Source organism: Tachypleus tridentatus, chromosome 10, assembly GCF_004210375.1.
Source record: "Tachypleus tridentatus isolate NWPU-2018 chromosome 10, ASM421037v1, whole genome shotgun sequence".
NCBI classification, from domain to species: Eukaryota; Metazoa; Arthropoda; class Merostomata; order Xiphosura; family Limulidae; genus Tachypleus; species Tachypleus tridentatus.
In genome coordinates this window covers 41,698,373-41,713,295 of record NC_134834.1, presented here as the reverse complement: position 1 = coordinate 41,713,295, position 14,923 = coordinate 41,698,373, and the positions used below count along the sequence as shown (strand labels likewise).

Sequence of the window (14,923 nt, the reverse complement as noted above, 5' to 3'; positions counted from 1 at the left end):
GCCATCTATGATCTTGCCTGTCAGAAACTAATTTTATCAAAAAATTGTTTGTTTGTTTGTTTTTATTCCAATAAAACTAATGAAACACATGTTGTAAAATATTCTATTATAAATGTAAATTGTATTTGTTAGTACACGTGACAATGTAGAATACCGTAATGTATTTTGCAAAACATTTTGTCTAAAACATTCGTTGTAAAAGAGATAATGAAATATTTTTACACTTTGAAATATCAAAAACAGAAATAATAATTATTCTCTTTTTTACGTTTGTGTTATTACTTACCTGTTTTTTATAATACGAAATATGAATATTATTAAGATATATTAACAATAATTCTTGTATGCGTGAGTTGTACTAATGACAACGAGAATTCTAATATACACATATATATTTATAATCCACAATAAAAATATAAAACGTATGAACGATAAATTGCTTCGCTGTATCAAATGAGATGATTTAGAGCTGTTTTGTTTTTGTTTTCTTTTTAATTGTATTCCCACATAATATAACTGTCATAGATCAACACACCAATTAAAAACCCACATATGTAATATGCAGCGTTCTCTGTTGGAACGTATATATATGTAACAATAAAATTATTTAATAATGTCAAAAACTTGTGTTAGACCTTCAGATTTGAAGTTTCCGTTTAAAACAATAGAACACGCTACAAGAGTCGTTTATACTTAGAGATAGAGCAGAAAACGTCTGTTCCACTATATTTTCCCAAAGGTATTTGTGACTTAAAAACAGATAGTTTAGTTAAATCCCTGCCCTACTTTTAGGATAATAAAGCTGATGTTCTCAAGCTTCAGTTTCTGGTGGTACAAGCGGATAAAGATGGCGATTCGTTCCTTCTGGACGATATATATAACATTAAATAAAGTAGTTTCTTTATCATATTGTTTTATTATTATTCTGGAGGATAATGCAAACAACAATCCTTAGAGAACTATTTTAAAAACTCAAACCGAACCCCATCAACAAAAACAACTCAAGGTCTTTATATCATATATTTTATTTATATATATATATATAGTATGATAATGGACGTCCGAAGCCAACATTTTAAAAACCAAGATGAAACTGACTACAACCGTCGTTCTCTGAATATAAGATAATCTATCGTTTTATAACAACATAACATTGCACACTGTCCATGAATTTCTTGTTCATTCTTTACAGCTAATATAAACAATACGGATATTTTCAGTTCAGTCAGATGTAATTCAATCTAAAACAAAATACACAAGTACATTTAGTTCACAATAGTTCCAACTCTGTTTTCGTCGTACCATAGAAATAAAGATAAAAAAAACAACCTATAACAAGTTTTATAAGTTATATGCATATACTACATGCGTAAACATGGGGCAAACCAAAGGGAATGTATAGCAAATAACAAATTTAATCGTTTCTTTCTTTATTCAAGATGTCTACATGTCCCCCACCAAAAGCATATTCTGGATTTTCAACAACTAAACATTTAAACTTAAGTTTTTTATCGAGTATTGTAGCCTATATCATAATATCCTCTTTGTAGTCCCGCCTAGCAGCGGGATTTTTGTATGTAGAAGAAATGCGATTCCAAAGAAAGCTTTGAACAAGTTTGTTAACGTTTTCTACATCACCTACAGCTGTCACTGACTGATAACTTGAATTTGAGGGTAAGTTAGCCAAGTGATTTAGAACCTGATCGTTCTTGCTTTCGCTAAGCACCGACGTGAAATTATCATGAGAATCAATGGCTCGAGATTCAGAAGATATGTTTTCTAACAAATCAATAATTTTGTCAAACTTTTTCTCCAAATTTCCACTGTCATTGAAATGATGAATTTTATTTCCACTAGGTGGAGTGATTCATAAATTTAGCTGCTTGGACACTATGTCTGATTCAGATCTCCATTTTTGGGCGTTTTCTGGATTACGCCCAAATCTGCATTGTAACGACGGCATTAGGGTCTCTAGTTCTTGACGAAATGATCTTCCAATCAGAAATCTTCGACCTGGTAAATGACCTGATAAGAACGTGTGTTAAAGTAATTCAAGCAATCACTCCTACCATAAGAAAAACATGCATTAAAAAGACAAAACGTTTCTTTAAAACATCGTAAATAAAATCTAAAATACAATAAGAATTATAAACCTGACATTATCAAATATGATACTATTCTGATAATTTTTAACAACCGGCTGTAACAAGTGTAGTTTACTTTGTCGAATTGAGATGCTATTTATATCCAGTATTTTGTTTCATATCCATAATCTAAATCATAATTTATATCAACTAACAAAATCAAACTTTTACAGATTCGTAGACTATAAAACTACAGATATCAAATTCAATGTGTTATAATAGTTATATTTATAAATGGTTGATTAAGTGAAATAGTAGACTTTACAGGCAATACTTCAAAATTCAGTTAAATGACATTTTGAGGGCACAGTAGTAAGTGCATCTCCGTTCAAAATTTTCCTTATTGTATACGGCTGAAAGCAGTGATAAAATATGCAAACATTTTTCACGAAGGATTGTGATGCCTATTCTACTTCAAGTATCTAGATTTTTGTAGATAGATATTTAATGAATAAACAAGACTCACCAGTGTAACCGGCTACTGTGCGCACTGGCATGATAGGAGATCCCGTCTTCAGATTATCACAGCGTGAGAAGTGGATGTTTTCCATAGCAACCCTGATAAATGGTGAAAACAAAAGCACTAAGGTTTTGTAACTACTTTTTCATGTTGATGGTGACTTCTGATTAATCAAACTTGCATCAGACAAACTGCAAGGAACTTGGAAAGACAGCTCCGTCTTCGTAGCATGGTCAGTGAATTGTGATGTGTGAAAATTATTATGCCAAAACATTAGCTTCAAATCTACTGTCATGTTAAAAAGTTTGCTTGTTACAGGTCTTCCCGGAAACTTTAACAAAATGAAAGCACAAAACAATTTTAAGAACAAGAGAGGATAAAGTTCAATCTATAGTAGACCTGTCTCATGTCAGTCGTTGTTAGTTTGAAAAGAAATGACGAGACTCTGTAAGTTATTCTTTTTCAGTCACGAATTTTTCATGCAAAAAAATATAAAACTTTTTCACAATATCGTTATTTGTCAAAGTAACTAGCAGATAGCGCTGTTTCTTTCACGTATAGAGAAAACAGTCCTATATTTAATTAATAATAAAGAAATATTATAAACATATCATTATATTGAGTGTGTTTAACCTCTTCGAAAGCAATATTGCTATTAAATTTACACATTTGTGCTGACGTTGACCAAAAGAGTCGTTACGCTAGTCATTTTTTCTTAGCTACAGAGACGAGCTGTAATCTGTCTGTCTTCCGTAAAAACAAAACAAAAAACAGAGCAAACAGCCTTATTCTAAAACCATGTTTCATAGGGTAGATAGAAGAGATAAGTTGACCCTTCAGCAATCCGTTAGATATACACGACAGTTTTACTTCAAGTAAAACACGATTCTAAAACTTAATTACTCTTAGAAGCGATAGTTAAGCGCAGGTTCCTTTATGTAAATGTGTGGATCTACGTTGTGTGTAGTTTAGTTGTCATAAGCTGGTGTTTGTTGTATTACTAGAACTTTGTTTTGTTTTTTGGAATTTCACACAAAGCTACTCGAGGGCTATCTGTGCTAGCCGTCCCTAATTTAGCAGTGTAAGACTAGAGAGAAGGCAGCTAGTCATCACCACCCACCGCCAACTCTTGGGCTACTCTTTTACCAACGAATAGTGGGATTGACCGTCACATTATACGCCCCCACAGCTGGGAGGGCGAGCATGTTTAACGCGACGCGGGTGCGAACCAGCGACCTTCGGATTACGAGTCGCACGCCTTACGCGCTTGGCCTTGCCAGGCCCCTTACCAGCACATTAAGTTTCTAGAGTATTGTTACATCATAATATCTCGCATTGGGTGGAAGATTCTAGGTCTCAGTTTGGCTATTTATAAATGCGTATTCAAAGTGTAATTCAGGTTAGACAAAGTTAAATATATAGTCAAATAGACGTAGACTGTGTAACTTTAGCTGTAAAGAGCGTATAGTGATTTTTTAAAGTGAAATTATCATTGACTGTGTTGTGTTAAATTGTGCTATAAATTAATTAAACAAAACTTTGTTAACTTTGTCGAAAATGGATAGTAAGTTTTGGATACAACTGTGATAACCAACAGTGTAAATAACATTTCTATCATATATACGTTTGGCTTGTTTCAATATACTATATTAAAGCATTACCAACAATTCGTTGGTAATTATAATACATACTATATTAAAACAAGTTCAGTTCGTGCTATTTTTTTACTGTTGAAATTCATTGACAGTAAATCAGACACCTATTGTAAAGAATCCTACCAACACATAAATAAAGAAACGTGACAAAGTCATAACACCAAAATTCAAGTAGCTACTTTACAAGGCTATGCCATAAAATCCCATCATTAGAACCTCTGTAGCTATTTGAAGGGACTGTGAAAAACATAGACCTAGTATCCAAATGGCTACTTGAAAGGTCTGTGCCACACAGTCCCAGTAATAGAATCCAAGTGTCTAATTGAAAGGGTCATATAGCCCCGTACTATAATCCAAATAGCCACTTGAAGTGACTATATTACAGTCATTGTGTTAAAATCCAAGTAGCTACTTGAAAAGTTTATATGTTACAGTCTCAACTCTAGTATCCACATGGCTACTTGGAAAGGCTGTATCATAAAGTCCTAGCATTAAAATTATTCCGGTTTATTTTTAAAAATTACGAAATATGCTCTTAAAATAACAGAATCTTGCTAGTTTGAAAAACAAACAGGAATGAACTACCTAATATCATTACGTGTCACCATTAGAAACATTGTAATATCTCCTACACTTAGTTCATGCATTACAGTCACCATTATCTTAATTCATTGATAAGAGGAAAGGACGAGTTTTGTATATTGTACAGAAATAATAAAGAACAGAAACTGTTACATGCTTGATAGTTGGAAGTAGAAGGAATTAAATGCACTTTATTGTAATCCATACTTACACAACGATTAGGATAGTCCGTTGCTTATGGGAGCTATTTGCCGGTAGATTACTACTGATTACTGATTAATATACAGCATGCTAATTCAGCATTTAAGTAATCGAACTTGCGCGACCGACGAAAATAGTTTAAGTAAAACAGTAAACTAGGACATGCATACATTTAACAGTGATCTTTTTTATATACTTAGCCTACAAGCAAAAGTTGCCGCCTTTCCATAAGGTTGTCCAATGTATTTGTATATACCGGGGACATACCCTGTGTACCTGGATATGAAAATATAGTTCTTTTATTACATATCACGACGTTTCCTTCTTTATCACACGGGTGCCGTATGGTCACTGTTTACGACATTTCATTTTACAGCTAGATACATACACCACCTAAAGTACATGAACCACTGTAAATAAGCGCGTGAAATATCAGAAGTGAGGCTACCAATGTAGTATACAAAATAAAATAACTAACTGAAGTGAAGAGTGCAAAAGAACGTCCTAGAACATATGGTAAAAATGTCATCTCCATCTGATGTCTTTAGGAAGTGGCGTTGAAGTTTTACAGAGGAATTGATAAGCGGTTTTACTATTATGATGACTAGTTATCCAAACTAGTACTGCATCACCTGATGCATAATCTCTGTGAGAAATATTCTTTTGTGAACTCCCTTCCAGACAAATAGCGAACATTAATCATATTGTCACCTTTAACAAACTGAAAACATAACCCATCTGAAAAGATGAAATGTCGCTACTGTCCTAAATGTAAGATGGCATGCTGTATTGCCCAAGTAAAATTGTGACATTAATGAATTCTGGTTAATATCGGTTTGCAGATAGCCCTTCTTTCAAAATAATCTTGTTTGATCAGTCTCATATTTTCTGTTCTTCTAGTTACCCTGGAATAAACGTGGTCATGCCATTCTTGTCATAAGCTGTTAATCTAATCAAAACTCGGTCATATCGATTAGTAGGTTTTCGGCATATACCAGGAGACTTTCCTAGAACAACGTATTCTGTAGTCCGATGACGTTTAAGGATTTTGAAAATGGTACACTAGGGGCACCATACTGTTCTCACAATGGTCGTTTGCTTCATACGATTTCTGGACAGTAAAACATTGACGCCCTATAATTTCTTGCACATGACGAGGCATTTCTCTACATCAAGTACAGAAAAATTGTTTGAAAATGTCTTTATCTCTTTCGAAAAAGAGTATACTAAAATCACAACATGTATAGAGACAACAACATCAGTATAGAACATTATGCAAACATTTTGGCCTAGACTGTAGATTATTTCATGTTAATGTTCTATCTGATTTATTTAGAATGTAACCATTCAGGAAATACCAAAAATAAGCGAGCATATTTTACAAATTGTTACAATGTCCTTGTGCAAAGTGCATAAAATTCAGTTTTGTTATTGAGTATGCACGTGACTTACGAACGGCCCCGTATAACTAGGTGGTTAGGGGCGCTTGTCTCACAGTCTAAGGGTCGCGAGTTCAGATTGCTGTCTCTCCAAACATGTTCGCTCTTTTAGCCGTCGGGGTGTTATAATGTGACAGTTAATCCCACTATTCGTTGGTAAAAGAGTAGCCCAAAAGTTGGCGGTGTGTGGTGACGACAAGCTGCCTTTCCTCTAGTCTTACATTGCTAAAGTAGGGACGGCTAGCACAGATAGCCCTCATGTAGCTTTGCGCGAAATAAAAAAACAGACTTACGAACTACATTTAAATCGAAACATGCATTTAATTTAAAACTTTATCTTATAGCACGTCTCACTTTGTTTCTTCTCAGTAGACTCGCTATTTTTAAACTACAGTATCAAGTTCTGGATATCTATGAAGAAATTTTACCGTTGCTAAGAGGTTGCAACGGAACACATAATAATTAAAACACGTTTGTAGTGCTAACCAAGTACTCAGTGTTTACGTATTATTAATTTGATTCTTGCTTCATGTACAAAGATATGAGAACACAAAAAGAAATATTCGTATGGGAAATAATGATTTGATCTTGTACAAAGTAAAATTATTTATATTTCTTGAAAGGATATTGTTAATATATCATAAAAGGCACAAATAAAAGGAAATAAAATTCATCCACAAAATATGAATGAGTAACGTTACAAACATTTCACCACAAATGATGAGATAATCTTAATGTCACATCCAAGAGACAGGTGTTACTCCAAGTTTTTGAAGTGCACAAGCAAACACATCATAAACAAAGTAAAAATCATTTATTTGCTTTAAATGACTAGCTGCCTTCCTTCTAGTTTTACACTGCTAGGCCCTTGTAATCTGAGGGTCGTGGGTTTGAATCCCGTCGCACCAAACATGCTCGCCCTTTCAGCCGTGAAAGCGTTATAATGTGACAGTCAATATCACTATTCGTTGGTAAAAGAGTAGTCCAAGAGTTGGCGGTGGGTGGTGATGATTAGCTGCCTTCCCTCTAGTCTTACACTACTAAGTTAGGGACGGCTAGCGCAGATAGCCCTCGTGTAGTTTTGCGCAAAAATTCAAAACAAACAAATCATTAACCCCTAAATTCAAAGTTTTGGCAATTTGAAATCGTAATACATGACATTATAAAGTAGAAGCTCATCCGAGATAAGTTATAATATGTAACTTCACTATGTAACACGAGTTATTGCAACGCTTAGTATAGAAATAGATGTAATCAGATATAATTATAATCATGGATGAAAGAAGTCATGCTAGAAACCATTGTCACCACTGTCATTGTAAGATACGTGCAAATATTGCATGTTTTTAAAAAGTCTGTAAAATTACACGTCAATATGCATATTAAAAAGTAATAATTTCAATATAGAGTTGAGAGTTTTACTAAAAAAAGTAATATTATTAAAGCTTGTCATTACAGTTAAAGGGATTGGAATTAATTTTATCTTAGATAAAAAATAATTTTAATGTTTTTCGTAAAATATTTATAACACACACACAAGCTGTATATATCTATCATTATTTTAGGTTAACAATATAAGAATATGCGTGAGAAATCAGAAATTAGTGTAATCATTCAGTAAATATCAAAATAACTTCAGTAAAAGCATAACAAGTCAGTTTACGTTTTTTTTACCTGAGTTCCTGAAAACATCATATTCCAGTAGAGTGGACGAAATTCTTACCAAGAAGTCCTTTTCATGAAACTACCTGGAAAAAGGAGTAACAAATGTGAGCTGCATACTTAAAAAATTAAAATACGCAATTACAATTAATTGTCTCATGCCAAGAAGTAAGCAAAATATTATAAAGTTTGTTTTGAATTTCGCCCAAAGCTACACAAGGGCTATCTGCGCTAGCCGTCCCTAATGTAACAATGTAAGACTAGTGGGAAGGCAGCTAATTATCACCACCCACCACCAACTCTTGGGCTACTCATTTACCAACGAATAGTGAGATTGATCGTCACATTATAATGCCCCCATGGCTGAAAGGGCGAACATGTTTGGTGCGACGGGGATTCGAACCCGCGACCCTCAGGTTAGGAGTCGAACGCCTTAACCCACCTGGCAATGCCGGGCAAAAATTGAATATGAAAAATAAATACTATATTTATATTTTTGTATCAAAGCGCTTCTATTTCCAAATCAGATATCTCAAAGCCGGATTATTTATTAGGCACAAGAGGCATAATGCCTAGGGCTTAAGAAAACTATGGTTTCATGAAAATTTTCGTTGAAAATTAAAGAGGGCCAAAAATGATAAGAATAAACACATTAAAACATATTTTATTTTAAAAACTTTGTTATTACGTCTTTAAGTTATACGATATATTTTTGTATATACGCATTACTTTGTGTGCTCACATTCACTTACATATATTTCACTAAAAAGGCTGTTTTACTACGTAATTTATTCCATACTTAAGTCATTTTTAATATAATTCAATGTATTGCAGCATATTGTGAAAGATGTCAACTCGAACAACATTTGCGCAACTACGGCGATATATACTTAAAAAATCTATAATTTACCTTTCAGTTTAACTTCTACATCTGGTACGGCGTACAAATAGGAGGTGCTTAGGTCCTACGATCGTCTTGATCCGGCATAGAGTTACCCTGTCCAAAAGACGTAATTTATGTCTGAGTGTTATACATGTCACTAAAAGGATGTTCTGGGTTGTTCAGTTCTTCTAATACGATTTTTGCCAAAACAGAAAGTGGACGTATTTATAAAACAAATGAATTTTTTCAGTGCATGATTTTATTGAAGAGTTTGGTATTATATGACCGTTTAAGGTTATATTGCCAAGTCATTAACCAGAAAAAAAACCTAGATTCAGGCTAGTAATGCAGTTTGTCTTCTTTTTTTTTTCTTCTCTCTCTCTTAAAACAAACATATTAATATCACTGGTATGTCATTATCAAGAACGACAGATAAATTAACATTTAATTATTTAACATTTGAAACATCAAATGATTTTCCAAAAATTTCAAAAAATAATTTTATTTCAAAAAGCTGCAAGATGGTATAATTGATAAACGCTTTAATGGTCGTGTAGACCATGATTATCCTAAGAGAATATTTGAAGGTGGTAGCAAAGTTTAATCTAGTAAGACTTTGGAAAGTGTAAGATGTAGTTACAAAATAGTGGGATTTCGGCACTAACGTAATTACATGAGGAAGTATCAGAAATATCTAGGATTACAGTAAACATCGATCTTTACTGAAATCAAACCAATTGAACCAATCAAGTAAGTAAAGAAATTTCTGATGGTTGAACTAGATTTTCCATAAGTTAAAGAGCGTTCGTATTTTTTTTTTAAGAGACCCGGCGGCATAGCCAAGTGGTTAAGGCACTCGATTCGTAATTCGAAGGTTGCGGGTTTGAATCCCCGTCACACCACACTTGCTCGTTCTTTCAGTCGTGGGGGCATTATGATATCACGGTGAATCCCACTATTCGTTGGTAAAAGAGTAACCCAAAAGTTGGCGATGGGTGGTGACGACTACCTCTAGTCTTACACTGCTAAATTAGGGACGGCTGGTGCAGATAAACCTCATGTAAATTTGCGCGAAATTAAAAAACAAACAAACAAATCCTATCCCTACTTTGTTTCACTGTCGCCAAACATTTTTCACACTTCCTGTCATTCTAGTCTTGCATCTAATCGGCACTTCTTGTCAATATATTCTTATGTTCCATATGAATACAGTCTCACATCACATTAGAACATTATGAACGACTTCTCATAAACTTTCCAATGATTTTAAAATAGTATTATTCTAGAGAGATTTTCGATTTTGATCGGAAAGAAACTATCGTGGTTTGAATACCACCTTTTTTAAATATTCGATATTATCCTTCTTCGAAAAAGATTGTTTGTTTAGGCCGGATAGGATATAAGATTGTATTCATAATGTAGCAGTGAGGTCCGAGTCTATATTTATGCCAGTTATTGATGGAATATGAGGCTGTATTAACTGAAAGTTGAGATGAGACGTGAGGCTACATTTATATAAAGAAGAAACTGGATGAGGTTATATTAAACAAAGTAGCAATGGGACGAGAGAGTATTTACTGAAACATTTGTGGATGTTAAGTACTTTAAAATATTAAAATGCTTCAGAAAAATTAAATGAAAGAAAAAGAAAAGTCGCAAATTAAGAGACCTCTGGGTGCGACACATATGTGGAGGGAAGTAACGTTAGGGAACGTCTGGAAAAAGGTCACAAAGTAGGTGAAGAACCATTAACTGACATACCATTAGATAATGAAAACATTTAGATGAATTAACATTAGCAAAGCCATGAGAATGCTAGATGGAATTTGGTCACAGGGCTGGTATCTACATACCAACACTACTGTAACAGAACAAATGTTATCAAGAAATCTTACATGAACAGAGAGAGGGAAGTCAACACTTGGTAGTGTTGATGAACAGAAAGCGTGAAGCAGTACCAATGAATAGGCTATCGGTTCGTTGGTTCATGTTATAACCAGTTATGAAAGAGTTTTGGTTCTGGTAAATGTGCAAAAACTGTAGAAATGAAATGTCGGACCTACTTGAAGGTACATGCGAATACTATTTGGACACTCGCAAGAATATTAAAGAACCTTATTTAAAAACTCGTGTCTGGAGCTGAAAGGTTGGCTCTCCAGGACCAAAGAAGCGTTTTCCTAGCATATATAATTTTCTAGTTATCCAGGACAAAATAAGTACCCTAATCACGCTAAGTCTGAAAAGATATTGAAGTTGTCACGCATGTGACAAAGCCAAAACTCCATCTCAGCCTCAGCGTAATAATGAACGATATTTCTCTTGATCGGTTCGCTCTCTCTCTCTCTTATCGTTATATGGGTACTTGTGTTTATATACCCAGAAGGGTCAGGTTTCGTCGACCTCTTTCTCCTTTCTTTGTATTAGTTTTAGCAACTGTCAAGTGTATTTATAAATTTTACATGAGAACCAGAGTAACTCAGGCCTCTATCAGAGCAGTGTTCATGCGCTATATACATATACACTTGGTGCAAATATATCATTTCTCTCAAAAGTTCCATAGCGATTTGCGCTATCGCTGGATAAGCATTGACCATAAAACAGTTACATAAATCCCTTTCATTGTTTATTAGCTAGTCCCTAAACTAATGTGGAATCTAGTTTATAGGTGGCCTTTTTGTTTTATTTGAATATATGTATTTACTGGAGAAAGGTGCTTAGAACCATCTTCATCATATATGCAGTATCTGTCTAGATCGCTTACTAGTTTATTTTTTGTCCAATATTTGTCAAAATAATTTATTGTACTATGTAGGAGTCTATCTGCTATTGTTTCTATGAGTGCGTATTTATGCATGAATTCTGATGATGTAGTTCTGGGTACTTTATAAGTTGTTGTGAGTAGTGTATTTTGTATTGTTTATAATTTTGCTTGTAGTAGTTTTTTACTTACATTTATCCATGCAAGAGCTGCATAGTCAATTACGGGTCTAATGTAGGGTTTATGGGAGTCTGAAAATTGCTACAGATATAGTTCTAAAGGAAAAAAAACAACCTTAATCTGTTAATAATAGAATAAATGATAAAATATCTGATATAATCTTAATATGTTTCTTTAGAAAATACATTTTATGAATTGCGACACATTTTAAGTTTGGCTTTTTTCCGGTGATTGTATTAAAATCACCACTATTAACTTCGAAATAATACACCTTAGTACCTGTCGTTAACGTTTAAATCAGTTGGTTTTAATCAGCAAATCCACATATTTCCTGCAACTAGTAATTACAACTTTAAATAAACGTGCTTTTGTTAACGCGCCAGAAACTATAATCAAGCAAGGCTGGCGCCATATCCGGCTGAGAATACACCATTTGTTTCTGACAAAATGGCAAATCTTCGTGAATATTTGAGCAATATTTCATTTATACTTTATCTATGATTAAACGATATTTTTATAAATCTGACTTCTCAACCTTGACAAATAGGAAAAGGATAAGCAATGTTGGAATTCAGCTTACGAGTAGGCGCGTTTGGACTACACGTACTTTATGGTGGTGCTGTGTTCGAACAACTGTTCCACTTTCATAAGAATACCAGAATAATATCGTGTAAAATCGACAGTATAGCTGGAATTCTGACATGCTTGTGTGAGCTGACTTTGTGAGACTAATTTGCTGCAACGAGCTAAGTGTTTGTTAGGATTAAACCTTTAGTTAAGACGGGGTTTCCTGCATACTTGAATGCTGAAATCAATAATAATTAGCACAGCCAAACAGGTGGATAACACCTAAGTATGGAGACTTAAACTGCAGCATATATCAATTTGTCATGGAGGAAATAAACGGAAATATTTATCTTCTTAAAATAGTGGTAATCGTCTAATGCGAAAAAAAAGCTGAAAAATTGGTATAACCAGATTTCTTTTATTACTTATTTGTTCTCGTTGTTAATTATTCTGTATTATCATATCTCTTAAAACTAAAGCGTGTCGGGTAAGGAAACACATGAGCAGAATATGTTAGGGTAAAGGAAACAAACACCTAAGATTAATTTATAAGCTAAGAAGATAGGACCGTGTTTAGGAACATTTTTATGTTAGGGCCAATACATGAATTGAAAGTACGTAACAAAAAAAAATTCGTAACTATAGAAAACTTATACCTGTATTTTTCTCTCCATGTGTATACCATATCATTAACTCAGTGATTAGATAAAAAGTAAGATTCAGAATTAACTTTCCATAAAACAAGCTCTAAGAACAAACTAAAACTCAACTTTAAGAATAGATGGTATTAATCTTTACATGATATCGCTCCCAACGGCTGAAAGGACGAAAGTATTGTAAATTACGTCGAGTGTTCTAGCGACCTAATTTCGAGAAACGAGTAGGTTAATGTCAGAAAACTTAAACTGAATGTGAATTTAACCAAACATAAAGTAAAGAATTTTTTTAAAAACTCACAGGATGGAAAACGGGGAGTCGAAGGCTTAACAAACTCTAGTATCTGTTCGAGGCGACTCTCTAAACCACATACTACATATCTAGCTTGCTCAGTCTTCACTTTTCATTCAAATATTGAATTTCTAGTCTTTATTCACTAAATAAGGAAATAAAGTGTTGTAATAATTAACTTATGAATATGGTCCACAAAGCTATAAAATATGTAGATACTACGAAACCCTGTATACACTTATGGTTTCTTAAGCTTCATTTTATGACAACAGTAAGAAAAAAACAACTATTCCCGTTTGGCTACATTATTTTAAATTAAAAGAAAGAAAAAAATGAATACACGAAAATACTTTCGTAGTTCATTTTCTGTTTGTTGTTTTTGAACACAAAGCTACACATTCGGCTATGTATATTCATTCAAGCGCGAGTAACGAACTCCCAGTTTTAGTGTGAGAAGCCAACAGTCGTGTTACTGCACCAAGTGGAAGGAGGGGGAAGCTGATTGTTTTCAGTGTCTACATGTAGCCATTTAGTTCTTTTACTTAAAATTTTATGTTGCCTTTTTATTATATGTGAGTATTTTCTAATATAATTCAATTCTATATCAACCATAATATACAATATGTACATGCAGTGGCAGATTTAAGGCTGTGTGGGTCTCTACATTCCATGTAATTTTACTTAGAACAAAATTAGCAATAGACCCTCATTAAGACCATGGGCTTTAGAGCTGAATCCTCTCTGGCCCCTACCTAAATATGCCACTGCCATCCTTGTATTTCTGTCTAATATTAGACACGAATTATTTGTTAATACATTTAGTAAAGGCAAATTTGGTTTATATATTTAAGTTTCAATTTTGTTATAGCAATATGAATAAAACAAACTTAGTGATACACGCAATATTTACAACTAGGGAATGTGAATATTATGTATTTTCACTCTTTTTTTATATTTATTTAACCAGCTTCAGTTTGTAGTATGTATCGAAGGTCAATAACCTAGGAATGAATATTGCGAAAACCAGTTCGGTTAAAAAGATCGCACACAATACCTCGATCAAAATTAAACTTTGCTGTTTTAATAAATTCTTTTACTACAGAGTTTCTTTTCTTCAAGCAATGATGACAAAGTATTTAAAGTATTTTAGAGATGTAAGGTTAAGTAATAGCTTACTCACCTTCGTGCGTCACTTAATGTCAGAGTCAATTCACTTCCTACCACCTGACGGCGCCAGTAATGTAAGATTCATTGTTGCTGTACCTAAAACGGTAGCTAAGCGACAATCGATTTCTGTTAATATGGTTTCCAGAGAAACAGTAGTAAACGCTGTGTTTGACTTTTTCCTGTGTTAGGCACGCGCATTAGCATTCTACCCAAATAGCTATACATCAAAAGAGACCGCTGTTTTTATCTGATTGGTTATCCGTGTGTGAAGAAACTT

At 33.7% G+C, this 14,923-nt stretch overlaps 1 long non-coding RNA gene across 2 annotated transcripts; it reads right to left on the bottom strand.

The window, feature by feature from the left end:
• Positions 1-999: 999 nt before the first annotated feature.
• LOC143229136 (uncharacterized) lies at positions 1,000-14,834 on the bottom strand. 2 transcript variants are annotated; one of them, XR_013015682.1, is made up of 6 exons: positions 14,660-14,834; positions 13,489-13,624; positions 9,054-9,140; positions 8,156-8,229; positions 2,611-2,702; positions 1,000-2,025 (listed from the first exon to the last, which is right to left on the bottom strand). It is a non-coding gene; the product is annotated as an uncharacterized LOC143229136 (long non-coding RNA). The 2 variants fall into 2 exon arrangements; XR_013015683.1 differs by lacking the exon at positions 13,489-13,624 and having other exon boundaries at positions 14,660-14,813.
• Between the last annotated feature and the right edge of the window lie 89 nt (positions 14,835-14,923).